Genomic DNA, 15,952 nt, shown 5'->3' on the forward strand with positions numbered 1-15,952 from the left:
AACTACTTTTTGTGCACCACAAACTTCACTCTACTGCACAGATGAGAACCCTCACTTGTGTGAGCTTCCACAAGTAGGACCCTGTCCATCGGTCAGGCAATGTGTGAAAATGCCTCTAACTGCCTCAGACATCCAATGCTGTTTTTCCACTTTACTGCAAAAAAAAAAAGTATAGACTTATAAATGTTTTCCATTTGAGCATTTTCCCTCTTTGTTCTCCTTGCACAAGACTTTCTACTGTATGCCAATCAGTGTGGTAGGTGTGTTGTACGTCATTTACATGACCTTTGTTTCACATGGTGGGTTAATGCAAGCACTGCCAGGCAGTTGCCATGCTTAATACCTCCAATAAAAACAAGGTGCTGGTTTTTAATACCTGTTCCTTGCTTTGTTCTTGTAACGTCTAGAGCATGTGCAGAGATGGAGTTGCTCGGAGTAAGGCGAATACAGCTTTATTAGACAACAAGGGAATTCCACAGACGTAATCCAAAGTACTTGCCAGGGTCAAAATCCAGAAATCAACTCAACCAAGCAACAAAACAGACATGGAACATGCAAAGAGTGTAATCAAAAAGAAAATTCTGAAATCCAAACAACCAGGGAAACAGACACAATAAATGCTCAGAAACATAACCAAGTTGACATGACTTTGCAAGGACAAACTGAACACATGGGGCAGAGAGCAACAAGGACAAACAAGATACAGGTGATTACAATAACTGGTAGGTAATAGAACTAACTAAGGGGCGGAACCAAAAGAAACCAAAACAAGGTAACAGGAGGAAACCAAATCTAGGAAGTAAATAAACAGAGGCATTGTCATGGGATCCGCATTGCCAGGGAGGGGCGAACGTGAAAGAACCCCCCAAATGCATGGCTCCCAACGTGCAAAACAGAAAACTAGCAAAACCTAAGCAACAAGAAACTAGAGCAACCAAGACTAGATGTGTTCAGACACAGGAAACATGGTCAAAACAGGACGCTGAACCATGGAACGGAATATAGATTGCACAAATGACACCAGGACTGGAACAAAGACAGACATGGGTATTTGAACAGATACAGTCAATTGCGTAGAGACAAAAACAGAGGCAGACAATGGGACTGACATAGGTATACCAACAGGAACTGGGACTTGAATCACAACAGACATTAACAGGTGATGGGAAGAAAGAGTAGTCACAGGTGCTAACTTGGCAACCACAGACGGTACAGGAAACGTTGGGGTCTGAGAAGCCAATAAAGAGGCCTCATGGGTCATTGGCCAGCTGCAGGATGTGGCCTCAGGAGTCATGAGCGTCACAAGAGGCCCATGCGAAACAGCCAGTAGGGGCACAGGAGAGCCTCGAGGTGCTGCCATTGGGACTGGCCAGGTATGAGGCATGGGGACAGGCTGAGCGGCATCCACTATGATTGGAACAGGAACAGAAGCAGACTGAGTGACTTCTTCCATGCCAGGAACAGGAACATGCTGGCTGGCGTTCTTCATGCCAGGAGACTGACCGTTGCACTCTACGCCAGGGCCTGTAGCACAGGGCGCATCTGCAGATGGTGAAGCCCCTGTGCTGTATCTCAGGCCTCTAGTCCTCTCCACATGTTCCATGGGGCAGGCCTGCTTGGCCTGGAGGGCACATAGAGAGGGTACATAGAGTCCCCCACCAAAAAAAATACATGGAAACCTCCACCTTGGAGGTCAAGGTCTTGAGCTGAGGGACAGGATCAGGCTGTGACTCCCTTAGGGAGACAGAGGAAACCTCCAACAGTTGAACAGACTCAGGTTGGCTCTTAGATTTTTTCTTTTTCTTTTTAAGATTAGAATTAGGCTTAACATCTACGGTGTCTGGGGCTGGTAAGTTGAATGGAGGCTGGTAAGTCGATTCCACTGCAGATCATACTTCGCGAACCATTAGCCGTGATATAGCAAATCCAGCTCTCTCCCGACCCGGAAGTATTGCATTCATAGAGTCAGTCAAGCGTGTCGGCCAGTCTATGTGCTGCCAACCTCCACAGACGTGTTTGGGAAGCATGACAAAGTCAGACAGTTCCTTGATAAGGTCCTCAAAATTTCTAAGATGCATACTTATGTCTTGAATATGATAACAGCCGTCTCCAATTTCATTGAAGTTTTCTGTAACGTTTAGAGCACGTGCAGAGACGGAGTTGCCTGCCAGCTTTATTAAAGAACAAGGGAATTCCACAGATGTAGTCTAAAGTACTTGCCAGGGTCAAAATCCAGAAATCAGTCAACCAAAAAAACAAACAGACAGGGACTAGGCAAAGAGGGTAATCAAAAAATAAATAAATAAATAAAAATGCAGAAATACAAATTACCAGGGAATCAGAAACAATAATAACTGCTCAAAAACGTAACCAAGTTGACATGACTTCGTAAAGACAAACTGAACACAAAGACAAACTGGCTTATATACAGAGAGTAACAAGAACAAACAAGATACAATAACTGGTAGGTAATAGAACTAACTAGGGGGCGCAACCAAAATAAACCAAAACAAGGAAACAAGGGGGACAAACCTGACAGTTAGCAACCATATAAAACAAAACAGCAGGTGTACCTGCATTCTCTCTAACTGTCTGGAGAGGATATCACCAAGAATCCCCAATTTTATTTATACCAGACAAGCATGGCTTGAACTGTAGTGCTCAAACATTAGTGGATAACGTATTTTATGACAAATCTTATTTTTGTGATTATTTATGGTTATTTCTGTGGAAAACCTCAAAGGGCACATTTCCTGAATTCATAAAAGAATCCTGTGAGCAAGAGGAATCTTGCTGTTAGTCCAGTCCAGAAGCCGGATGGGGCCACAGCCAGTGTCATTCAACTCAGAAGGCCTAAAGGTTTTCCTTTTAGCTGGGCTGAAAAAAAGCACTACATTGTTGGTCTATATTTTGAGAGGAAGGGATGGATTTTTGGACCGCACCTTTGGCACCTAGAGTCAAGACCACACAGGTGCATTGGAAACTTGAGGGTTTAAAAACCCTCTCTGGAGCTATAGAGACAGCTCATGATTGAATAACCTCTTGACCACTCAGAGCAGTACTTAGGGACCACAGGTGAATTGGATTCTTTACAATTTCTTCTCTTTGCACATTAAATGGGTGTAGTGTTTCAACATGCTTGTTCTGACCATGGGTTAAATGATCAGCAGACGGTTTAAAAAGATTTTGCTTCATTTTCTTCATGAAACATTAAATCTTTTTGAATCCCTTCCAAATCCTAAAAGAGTTAAAAATAAAATGGAACACACAAAAGTTGGACCTTCTTGCTTATAGCTGTGTTTGATAAAGTGATGAACATGTGGAACATCATTGCACACACTGTGAATTTGCTGCCATTACAACACAATGCATGTCATCTCAAGTCACAGCAACAGTTTGTTTTTTTACGGGTAGAAGACATCTGCAACAAAACATGTGTAAACATCAGTACAGTGCTTACTGTATGTGGCTCTCAGTCAAGTTCAACTCAAAGTTTGTTCACATTATTTGTCATAAATTCGCAGTGAAATCGCAATCTGGTGAAAATGCAAGGGGAAAGTAAAGGCAAGAGGAAGCATGGTAATGATCTGCTGAGAAGCCGAGTTCCATTTTATCCTCCCCTGACAGTAGGAGTTCCCCTACATCTAAGGTTCATTTTCCATGAAGCTTCTCTCTTTGGCAGGAGAAGTCCACACTGGCTGTTTCCCCCCTGTGCATGGTGCCGTCAGTGGGGTAGAGAGAGAGGCCACGAGGGGTGTCGTCTGGCTTGAAGCTTTACTACTGAACTGGTTTAAATGGCTCCAAACAAGTTGGAGTCTTGTGGCTTTTAAATGATTAAGAGTAAACTTACTGTTTGTCAACATTTGCTGTGAAAGTCAACTGCATAAAGCTGTCTTTACACCCTGCTAGATATAAAAAATAAAAAGGTCTTGATGAACTTTCTGGGCTCTTTACTTTTTTGGAGGGAGGGGCTTTGAAGAAAAGTTTGGATGGAGGGTATGGGATTGAAGAGCAAACAATTTAGAATCACAGCAGCTTTAAATATGATACTTTCCTGATATTTACTTTTTAATTTTTGGTTTGACCGTGGGCCTTGTCTGCTTGTTACTGACTTTCAATCAGCATTCATCCTGCAACCTTCTGTTATGACACCCAATTTATTTGATGGAATTTGGTTCTTTTGATGTGGCTTTGATTGGGTTCTTTTAGGGCCATTAACAAACTATAAAAAAGTTATTTTCAATACATAAGTTAATATTTTGAAATTCAATGAATTCCCTCCTCATTTCATAACAAATGTCCTATTGATTTATCATTATTAATCTACCTAGGGGATAAGTGAGAGTGCATAATCAAATATCATAGAAATATATTGCACCATAATCCAAAAATATTGAGAGAGCTCTAGATGCTACTAAGAATTAAATTTAATACACTTCCAACATATACTGTAGTGCAGTATTTCATTGGATTTTTATATTCTTAGTCAAAATGTCTTATTCTGTGATGCCGATGATCAGTGAATGTGTTTATAGTGGTTATATGTTCTACTGCCTGTTTGCATTTTGTTTTGTTTTTTTCACTTAACAAAAAAATCCTCCAGATTTGTTAAGAAAGAGTTTATTCTACAAAACTTACTCCAGCTGAAAATTTAACAAACATGTGTTTTATACACATGCATGTTGGTTCTTATACAGGGAAGAGCAGGCAAGTCCTAATGACAAACGCAGCTGGAGGAGCAGGGCTCCTGCAGTCTTCACTGCAGGGTGGTAAGCGGCTGTTTGACATGTTTCCAATAAAGCAAAACAATTGGTTGCAGTGGAAAGAGCTTCTACTTTGAGGTAAAACCACATGTACCATTGCACCACATGCCAGCCTCACAGCGTCAAAGCACTCAAAGCATGTTAATCCTTTGCCTGGGAAGGTTCGCACAAGCTTTCCTGTTGCCCTTTAAAACACTTGTGATCCTTGTTTTGGTATTCTAAGTCTTAGCTTTTTCTGTAATTCTGTAATACAGCCAGATATTCTCCAGATAACTGCTGTGCCATGGTAAAGTTGCTTGTACAGGCACGATAGCAAAATCTGGATTGAGTCACATACTTTCCAACAACAAAAAGGCTTCATGAAACAAGCAAAGCAAAAACTTCAAAAGCAGGAGCTCAAAATACTTTATAAGAATACTGAACATGTGGGCACAAAGTAGGATTGTTCTATCCCTGGGTGTTAGCTTACTGGGCAGGAAGTGCATGTTAGGGTCACTTGGGAATGATGGTCTACAAGCCTGCCCACATCTGTTAAAATAAGAAAGAACTCAGACTTTGAGAGGAAGTCAAAGAAAGAAAAAATGTCTATTCACAGAGCAAGCTGTGTGTACACTGGCCTGATAGGCACTTTCCAAGAAAAAGGGAGAAAGACAATAACGAATGAATAAAGAGAATTAATTTCCACTGCTATCATGCTGAAGGTCATAAATATCTGATGTTTTGCAATTAAGATGGTTAAAGGTATGATAATTTGAGACAAATTCCCCATGACATTACATGGCCAATGCTAGCTAATTACATGGCTTTATGTGAATCAATACCTTGAATCATATTAATAAATTAATTAATTCATTTTCTAAACCGCTTAATCAAATTCATGGTCATAGGGATATTCATAAAAAATATTACTAATTTAATGAAAAATTATGTGCTTTTTGTTATCAGAATTTTTTTTTTAATTACATCAACAAAAATGGGGGAGGGAAGGGGGAAATGCAACAGACAAACGTTATGACAAACAAAGAATGGAAGAATTTTTCACCTTATTCCAGTTAAAATGGAATGTATTTGAGGTCGTTGCGTGTGTGTGTGTGTGTGTGTGTGTGTGTGTGTGTGTGTGTGTGTGTTTTAAGTGAACCCATGGAACTCCAGTTCAGGAGCTGGACAGAACTCAAACCTACCCAATGGAAGGACTTGCCTCAGATGGGAAAGATGTAGCATGTCTTGGTTGAGCATCCACCTCTTCTCCTGTGATGCTTAGGCTGAAACAGATGCTCCTAGCACGGCTCGCGTGCTCTGAGGAGGTCTCACCCGCTGAGTTGAGTTCAGTATTTATTGAGGCAGATGTGACACATGCATACAGAGGCCTGGTATGAAGTGAACTGCATCCATGTCTCACGAAGCTCATGAGGTCAGTGATTGCCAGTCGCTGCACTTATTATTTTTACATGAAACACTAAAAGCTGAAGATGGAGCAAAAATGGTGTAATAATAATGTTTTGCACACATATGCTTGATACATGAAATGACAATATGAAATATGTCTGGCCACTTACTTATGTAAAATTCTATGTAAACAAAAAAATCCCACACTTTCCTAAAGCTTATTAGTTTGATAAGAATAATTTACTAGGTGTTAAAGTGTGATACGTAAAGTGACACTTTGCTGTTCTTTTCCTAATGTTTTATGTTTTTCAGTCTTCTTTAAAAGGGTAAAAGCTAATAATGTCAAAAACATTTATTGTTATTATTATTATTATTATACAACCAAACTGTATACATTCCAAGGAAACAGTATGATAATGTATATGAACACTCATCCAAAGTTTTGAAGTTTTTGGGCTTTTGGGAAATCTCACCCTGAAAGAACCTTTATCCCACCAAAGTTGGGGTCTGAATCCACAATGGTGTGTTATCTGCCAAGTGTAGGATAAAATATGCCAAGTGTCAATCAGTTAAAGCTGCAGAATAATTCACCATTACTTTACACCTGCTCTTGTGGAATCCTAAGAGCTGAACATGACTTCCTCTCCAGCACAATCAGTTAGTCAGAGCCAGAACATGTGCCTATAGACTTCCCACGCCAAGGCAATGGTCTGTACATGCAATTTGGGTACAAAGAGTCAACAGGCAACCTTTTCCACAAGAGTGTAAAAAAGCAGAAATAAGGATCTATGGTGATACAGCGAAAGATATAAAAGAGTTCTACAAATGATATGTTTTCCAAAGTCTTTCTCCTCCCCAATTATTGTTTACAAGCTAATCCATCACTATTGGGTCTTTGAGTGCCACTGTAAATAAAACACCCGGTCTTACAACTGACTGCGACAACTGACAAAGTTAACTGTGAGAAGGTTCAAATAATAGATTTAACTGCACTGTTTTCAGTACTTGTAAGGGGAACCATATGAACAGACTAAACAGGAAACATAATAAGGACAAGATATGTGAACCACCAGATTACTGTGATGAGATGAACTAGAGGGCTGGAGCTGTGGACAAATCAGTTCATATAAAAACTATTTTTTCTTCAAGACAGTCTGCCTCAAGTAGAGTACACCAAGAGACCCCAACATACAATAATATGTTGTACACATACATACTCACACACTCTCCACTTTATCACAGCCATATTGTCTCACTGCTGCCGTCTGGCATATCGGCGACACCGCCAGGCATGCAAGCTGCATCTCAGGTCATCTGGGAAGACTGCGTGGCCTGATAGCTACCAGCTGCCCTTGCCGTAAGGAACCCGGATGTGTCAAAGAACATCCAGTCAGAAGTGACATCTGCTTTGCACGCAACTCCAGCTCTTGTTACCAGCACGGCACACCTACTTATCCCTAGCCTGAAAAAAAAGCCCACAAAGTGCAGAGAATCGTTTGGGTCCAAAGTCCATTAGCTGTTGCTCTTTCAGGATTTATACACATTGTAAATGAAGCTTCATGAGAGCATGCCTGAAGCAGCTGACTTTTGGAACAACCGCCATCTCAACACCCATGAAGAGACTCTGAACTGTAAAGCTGCCTTGGGGAGAGCCTCTGGAGTACTCTGCGTACTGTCCCTAAAGTCTTCACACCCCCATTTCATTAGCTGTTTCACAAGAAGTAAATGCTACTCTGCTTAATAACACAGTCTGTTTATGGCACAAGTAAATGCCATTCCCTTAAAAACAAGTTGAGGCAAAACTGTACTGAACAGTACATAAATAACCCTGCACTTCTACTCCTTTTTTTCCAGAACAGATTTGTGCATGATGGAATTGTGCTTAGGCTGTTTGCAGAATAATTTCCAAATTAAATGAACTGACTGTTTTGCAACAACTTTCAGCCTAATGTGCAATAACATTTGGTTTGGTCAAGCTAGTAAATAAGTCATGTTTGTTTACTGACCACAGTTGCAGCCTGTCAATGGGATATCTATTTGGTCTTTGTGTTATAAATGGCATGACCTTTTAATATTCACAGGACCTGTAAATAAGCAGCTCAGTGTTTCCTGTAGCCAGCACAGCTTTAAACAACGGTGAGACCTACAAGCTGTGGGACTGAGCCTTTGTGGGTTCCTGCCTTTTTTATTCCATCCTACGTGGCTGGATAATCACTTAACCAGGGGAGAGAAGGAAGGTATAGTGGATGACCTCTCTCGTGTGGCTGTGGTCACGTGGCTGTCCGAACAGAGCAGTGTATCAGTGCCCTGTGGTGTATCATGGCACATGTGCCTGAAAAAGGCATTTAATAGCAAAGTAAGTCAACATGCCAGATATAACTGTCTGCTAACAACTTCACACATGAAAAATAGAGCAACACAGGATTAGCTCTAAAACACTTCCTCATGGAACTCTTAATGTAAAGAAAAGAACGAGTAGGCTATGTTATCACAGGAAGCAGAACCCTGTAATACACATCATCATGAACAGTCTAAGTGACTACAGATTTTCAGCACGTGCATGCTCTCCATCATCTTCTGCTGTATAATGGAGCGGGACAGCCGAGGGTCACAGATCACGTGACACAAAGTTCACCATGTATTGGCTCTTGTGCTCCATCTAGTGGACTACAAAGTAGAACAGCGGCAACTGGATTTTATTTTATACCTTTCCTTCTCATTCTCATATTAATAGAAATGTACCAAATCAGACTCCAAAAAATCAATAGCTAATAAAATGTCTTAACTTGTTATTTCATGTTGCTAATCACCAATTCAGTTAACATTCTACAATCACTAACTGATATAACTGGCATTACAAATTAAAATAACAGCTCAACATTTTTTTTTAATTCATTGATAATTAACAATAGCTGTTCATTACAAAGCATCATATAAAGCAACTCCAACTGACTGAATTCCAGCTGCCTTAAATGAATATTCCAGTATTAACTCTAAACATGTTTTTTTTTTAAGTAGTTTTAAATGGTTTTAAGATGTTTGAGGTTTTTTTTCATATATAGTTTCATGTGTGGATGTGTGATTTTACAGTTACAGAGTTACAGACAGGGACAAAAAAACTACTGTAGACTTCCACAAGACATACTTCTAGAAATCATCTGAAACTCTTAAACAAACCATTTAACAAAAACACCCTGAAGCCACTTTAAACTACTCTGAATGCTGAATAAAATATGTTTTTTCTGAGATTTAAAGCTGAAGAATTTCTTTTACATTATCAGTGTGTGCATTTAAAATAGGAAAGCCAATAAATTGTAACACATACTCCAATAACCACCAGTTTCACAATATTAGAAAGTCTTAAATTAGTTTAAGATGTGGTGAGGGTCATTTTAAATGCATGAGAGTTGAATTAACTCACTTGCTTTATTCGAAGATGTTCCCTGTAACAGTGCTGGATCATAAACATATAAACATACAAATAGGAAGCAACACAGAAATGTCTGGAGACTTGGCAGATCTAAACACAACATATTTTAACTTCAAGTGAATGAGTGTTCATATCTTAATTCTCAACTGAGTGGTTTTTGTTTTCAGACTTGCTAAATACTTTTTTCACTCCTTTGAGGAATCTCTTTGTAAATGTACATGACTTGACACTGCAAATATACATGGGAATATGGTGACTCTTTAGGTATTAAATTGTTTTAATACCACCCAGGCTCATTAAAACCATTCACCGTATGCTGTGGGTGGCTTTTGGTGAGTGCAAATCCCAGTGATCTGGGGGTGGGGGTGAAGGGTTGTATGTGTTTTTGGCATCACTATTACCTGAAGAAGCAGTGAATATTTCTCAAAAATAAAAAAAGCTCCAATGCAACATATTTTGTTGCAGACATTTCTACTTATGATGAACTTTCAAAACTGGGGAGAAAATGAAGGTACACTATCCTAGTCATTGTTCAACCAAGCTCAGCCTCCATTTTTTTTACATTTGAAATAAATATTTAATTTTAATGGCTGTTCGTCTTATGACTGAGAGTGAAAGAGTAAAAGATTTGAACCACACTGACTCCACGGGTTGCTTATCATTTTGTGGCTATTCCCTTCAGCACTGGCCTGTCATCTATTAATTGGTTATGCATCGCCCTTTAACGCAAGCGCCGACTCGATTAAGTTGTTGCTCCACTTTAGCGCCACGAGACACAAGGAAAATTTTGAGGCGAGCAAGGCGAGAAGCGACGGTAAGTACGAGCTGAAAGGAGTGGTAGAAAGGGGGAAAGGAGCTCAGAGAGAGAAAGAATGATGATTTGAAGGTTATACGGTTCAACCCACAGCTTACACTTCCTAATTAAGTCAGCTGGGACTGCCAAGCTGAGCATATCCATTTTTTTCTAGGTCAGACAGAATGACGAAAGATTATTACTTTACGCCAAGATTCTTAACCAAATTCTAAATGTTTCATATCTGTGTGCCATCAATTTGGGCACTTTAAAGTGTATCCTTAGCAATTGTATTTCCCTGCTCAATGAGTGAGGCAGAAAGGTATTGGAATGTTGGATCTGACAAATTTCAAATCACTAACCACAGTGTAGTCAATCTGACAATGAGCATTATGACTCAGGGCATTTTCTGCTTTTGGCTGAGCTCCCCACTGCTCAGCCATGACACACCGTGGAAAGATTTTCTTTTTCCATGTTGTTTTACATTATTTTTTTTTTATTTTTGACTGTTCTGCATGTAAGATTTGAATGCTCCCCTACTTAGATGTCCTCTGAGACAATACTTTTTAGTACAATAAAGTTTGTTAAACCTGCCATGACTTGCATGACAGCTATATTCCCTTTCTGATATTCATAAAAAGTGAGGCAACACCTTTACTTACCTTACACCTATTCACTTTAAACTCATACTAAACCTTTGGTATATCACCAGGTAAATCATTCTGTACCTACTTACTGTCATACATATTCCACTATCAGCAGCCACATTTTAATCAACTTTGTTAAGCAGCAATCAAAACAAATATTACTATACAAAAAATAACAAATGAAAATAATTTTAAAAAACACCCCCTCTCCACACCACTGTTAATGTGTTACCTTTAAGTCTTTTTCTCAGTCATACAGGACTTCCAAAATGATGACTCCATGACTGACAGAATAAGATGCAGAAAGAGAAGCAAGAGTTTCATACAGAAGCAGCCCTGACAAGTATGGCAAACTCACCACTGTCAAGCACTTGTCCAGTAGGGGGTGGTATTAGCAGTGACCCTTAGATGGAAAAAAAAGAGAGAGAGTTGTGCGTGAGTGAAAGAGAGAGCATGCAAAAGAACAACCTATGTGCAGGAGACTAAGCAGTTTTAGTGGGGCACTGTGGTGTTTGTTTATGGCAGTGAAATGGAAGTGTAATTAAATGGATAAGTTACACCATGCTCTCATCACTATCGATCCAGCACTCCTTCCTGACTCCAGCCAGCAGGGGAATGGGGTTTAGGTTCCTTCCAAATCTGCAGCAGGTTTTTATGTATAATGGACACATCTAAAGCTGCTACATACAATCACAGCAGAGGGAGTGCCCTGCCAAGGAGTGGTGCAAGGAGTGGTGGGGGTGCCAGCCAAGGCATGAAAGACCACCCAAAATATTCTCCCCATATCAGCCCATCACTGCGTATTGGTGAACATTGCACAGATTTCATTAATAAAAGTTGCCAGGCCACTGTAATGGGCAGCAACATGTAATTTGAGAAATGCACAACCATGTTAAGAGGATAAAATCATTTATTATTTGTCTGATGGAGCTGGCAGGGGCTGTGGGTAGTTTAGAGGGCAAAGAAGGTAAATAGAGACATGCAAAACAATTTAGATTTCACTTTCACTTCCAGGACCAAGAGAAAGGCAATGATAATAGGAGCCAGATGTTAAATTATCTCTGCAAAATGGCCAGGCTGTTTTCCTATGGTCTTATTTATGGCTGTATATTTGGCGCCCAATTATAAACACATAAGCATTAAGAGCATTGTACATTTTTGGTAGCTAATATAACAGACAGCCTTCAGCCACAAACAAAAAGTTCACACTTAATTTGTACCTTGCTCCAAATTATATATATATATATAAAATTAAATAAATACTTAGTTTAATTGTCTTTTTACGTTAGCCCATTAATGTAACTCCACAGCCCTGTACACCTGCCCTATGGTATAGATTTACTAGGGCATGGAATGATCAACTTCTATTGATATTTCATTTACACAGAAAATTGAATGCTTTATGCATAGCTTTATTTAAATTAAAACGTATTTCCCAATATAAATTAATGTATTTCATGTTATCATGCCACAACTGTGTCAAAATGATGATTAAAATGTTATTCACCTAATATGCATTTGACTACAGCATGCTAAGTAGAACAGGTGACTTTTTTGAAACATGGTGCCTGAAGAACTCATTAGAATAGTTGCAGAGTAGCAGATGACTTGTAGGAGAGTGGTAATAGCGACTTCACGGTCACACTTGATCGCTGAACAAGTTGAAAGTTGAAAGAATCTCAGCCTTATCAGGCACTGACATAAGTATTGTTATTGCCAAATGGAGAGCCATAGCAGAACATCTCTGTGCCTCAACCTAGGGGAGTAGAGAGACTTGCCATACAAATTCTATCAGATGCTATGGAAGGATATCTCCTTTTTTCAGCTTGAAAATAAACAACATTGCAACTTTGTACAAATAGGTTGTACAGCATACCTCTGTAGAGTATATCTAAATCCATTCTTCAGCATACACATTATAGTGCTTGGACTGACTCCATACAAAGTTGTATACATCCAAAAATCCTAGACTAATACATAACAGTCTTGACCGATTAATATTTATGTCCCCAATTTGTCACCAACCCACATTCATTAATCTACACAGCTGAAACTTCAACCGTTTGCACAGAATGAAATGTGCACAATGAAATAATGACAACAGAACAAAGGTAATGGTTGATGTTCATATTTAACAGGATCATACAGTCATATTTTGAACGAATGAATGAATGAATGAACAAGCATACTGTTAGGTAATCACCTTTGGTACACACTTTTGGAAGTAATAAACTGCTCTGTGTTCTGAGAAATCTAGCTACTGCTTTCAAAAACTCTGCTTTCACGCAACTGTTAAGGCCTACTTAGTGCACTGAAAAGGTTAGGGAAAGTAACAAAAATCAAATTGATTTGTTTTCCTGATTTATATTTTTCATGTGAGTAAACCAAACATTTTTGCCTTTGCCATTCATATCAACAATCATTTAGCATCATTATACCTGCTTCATCAAAAATAATGTTTTATTTAAAACTCAGAATATAATATGGCACTTAAATGCACAAAATTATGTTTGGTTTTGACAGCTACTGCATGCAATTTAAGCAATAAAAATGTAGATTTTTCTAAAACAGAAACCAATTAGTGGTTAATTATAAAACACCTATCTTATATTCTCTTTTGAATACATTCTATTGCTCTTTAATAAAACAAAAGTATTTCTTAACTGATTATTCAATTAATCCATGGATTGATCAATAGATTGATACTCGATTACTAAAATAATCTATTACTGCAGACCTACATGGAGGTTCATTCATATTTTCCTGCTTATCTCATTCAAAGAATTAGCCTGTGTTGTCTCATATATATATATATATATATATATATATATATATATATATATATATATATATATATATATATATATATATATATATATAATGTGTGTGTCCGTGTGTGTGTGTGTGTGTGTGTGTGTGTGTGTGTGTGTGTGTGTGTGTGTGTGTCAGTCCCTTTGTCAGGCAAATTTCTAATTTATGCTGCATCAACAAGACATAACTCAGAAACTAGCTAACTAGTTCAGTTGTTTAAAAATTTCCTATAGCTAGCCAACTTGCTACTTGCAGCTAACTCACTCCTTCTAGCAAAATTTAACTTCTTCACCACTGTAGTGGAAATGACTGTCATTTGATAAGCCTCTAGTCAATCTGTTAATCAGTTTTGTTTGAGGGCTAAAATACCCTCTGATGTAGGCTCAATCATATACAATTAAATTTCTAAATGCTTGTTGGTTCAACTTTCATAGTTAGCAACTGATTTGGACCAATTAATTCTGTGCGCTCAATCATGATACCTTGTCATAAACCAACCAATCAGAATAGAGAAGATTAAATATTCATGAGCCCACAAAAAAGGGTTGTAAAAAAACAGCTTGTTTCATTCTAGGGCCAAATCATAGGGTTGTAAATGAACATGTAAAATTGTATCTGGCTTTTTTCGCCTTGACCAATGACCATCTATATAGACATCAGAGAATAATGTTAAAATGCTGAATAAATGCATTCCAGGGCACCTTTAATTTATAAAATAACCTTTAGATTTTAAATATCATGTATATTAGTTAAGTTTAGTTATCCTATGTGTACTGAGTCCAGCCTAGTCTCTGTATGGGTATAATTTCTGCTAATTAGTCTGCACATTCGTTAATGCTGAAATTATACCCCATAATACTTCAATAAATGTTCCTTTGACCTGATTTAGTAGAATCCTATCTTTTCCCCTGTATGATATTCTCATCTCCCCTCAGGTCATGAATATATCCTTAGACCAAGCATCGAACATAAGCATCCTCATTGCCCAGCCTCAGCCTTTTCTCATTTTGTTACCCTTCTTCTACATTCATGAGGTTGCATCCTGACCTGACAGCTATTGGCAGCACTCAGGATGCAAATGAGTTAGCCAATGTGTGATGGATGTGGACCTTGTGCTGCTGTAGTGTCACCTGCTGTAGGGCATGCTCCATAATATCTCACTATGGCCATTTCTGATGATAGTTCATATTTGTAGGCTATTCTTTGTCAGTTTTGTGTGTGCAGGACACAGACATATCTAATGTCATATCTATAACGATGTGTATCTAATATCATGCTGTAGTCTATGTTCTCTATATTTTTCCATTGTCTATTCTCATATACTTTTTTAAAACTAGGACAAGGGGAGTTTACCTCTTCACTGCAAATTAATAATGTAGAGTGTCCCCAGGATGTGCTCTGTTAAGTTGGTAAAGGACAGATTCTGTACTTTTTGTGTGTGACATGATGGGCCTCAGAAAAGTGAGCCTCATTTCAGTGATTCTGTATTGACTATTTACTATGTCTACAATGGAAGTTAATTTTCCACAAGTTTTAAAAGGTTCATTTCCTCACAAGTTCCATTCTCTCCTGAAATGGCAAAGTTTAATTTAAAGATACATATTTTAAGAAGCTATCCTTATTAATAGAATTTCAATGAATAACAAGTGGGCAACGTTAGTCTTTGTGGCATTAAAGTTAGTGTACTGTCTCCATCTTACCAACTTATGATCTTTGAATCATGATGCTGTGGGAAGCTGGTGATTCATGTCATGAGAAAGTGGACAGATGCTATCTCTTGAATGGAAATAGACTTCAACTAAAATGAAATGCAAATTCTGAAACATCTATCTTCTGTAGAAACTATTGCACAATCTATAATATTGTACATGCATAATGTACAAGACAATCATTATCTTAGACTAAGAATGTCATTTTAATTTAATTTTGCATTTAATTTCAGTTTTCCATTTATTGTTTCCATTTACTATTATTTGTTTTTGTGTACACTGTACAGTACTATCCAGTATTGCCAAAAGGAGAATGGGTTCCTTTTAAAGTCTGGTCCTCCCAAGGGTTTTTCAAAAATGCTAGAGGTGTTTTTTTTGTTGCTACTGATGCCTTTTGGCTTGCTCATTACGTG

Source organism: Electrophorus electricus, chromosome 17, assembly GCF_013358815.1.
Source record: "Electrophorus electricus isolate fEleEle1 chromosome 17, fEleEle1.pri, whole genome shotgun sequence".
Lineage (NCBI taxonomy): Eukaryota > Metazoa > Chordata > Actinopteri > Gymnotiformes > Gymnotidae > Electrophorus > Electrophorus electricus.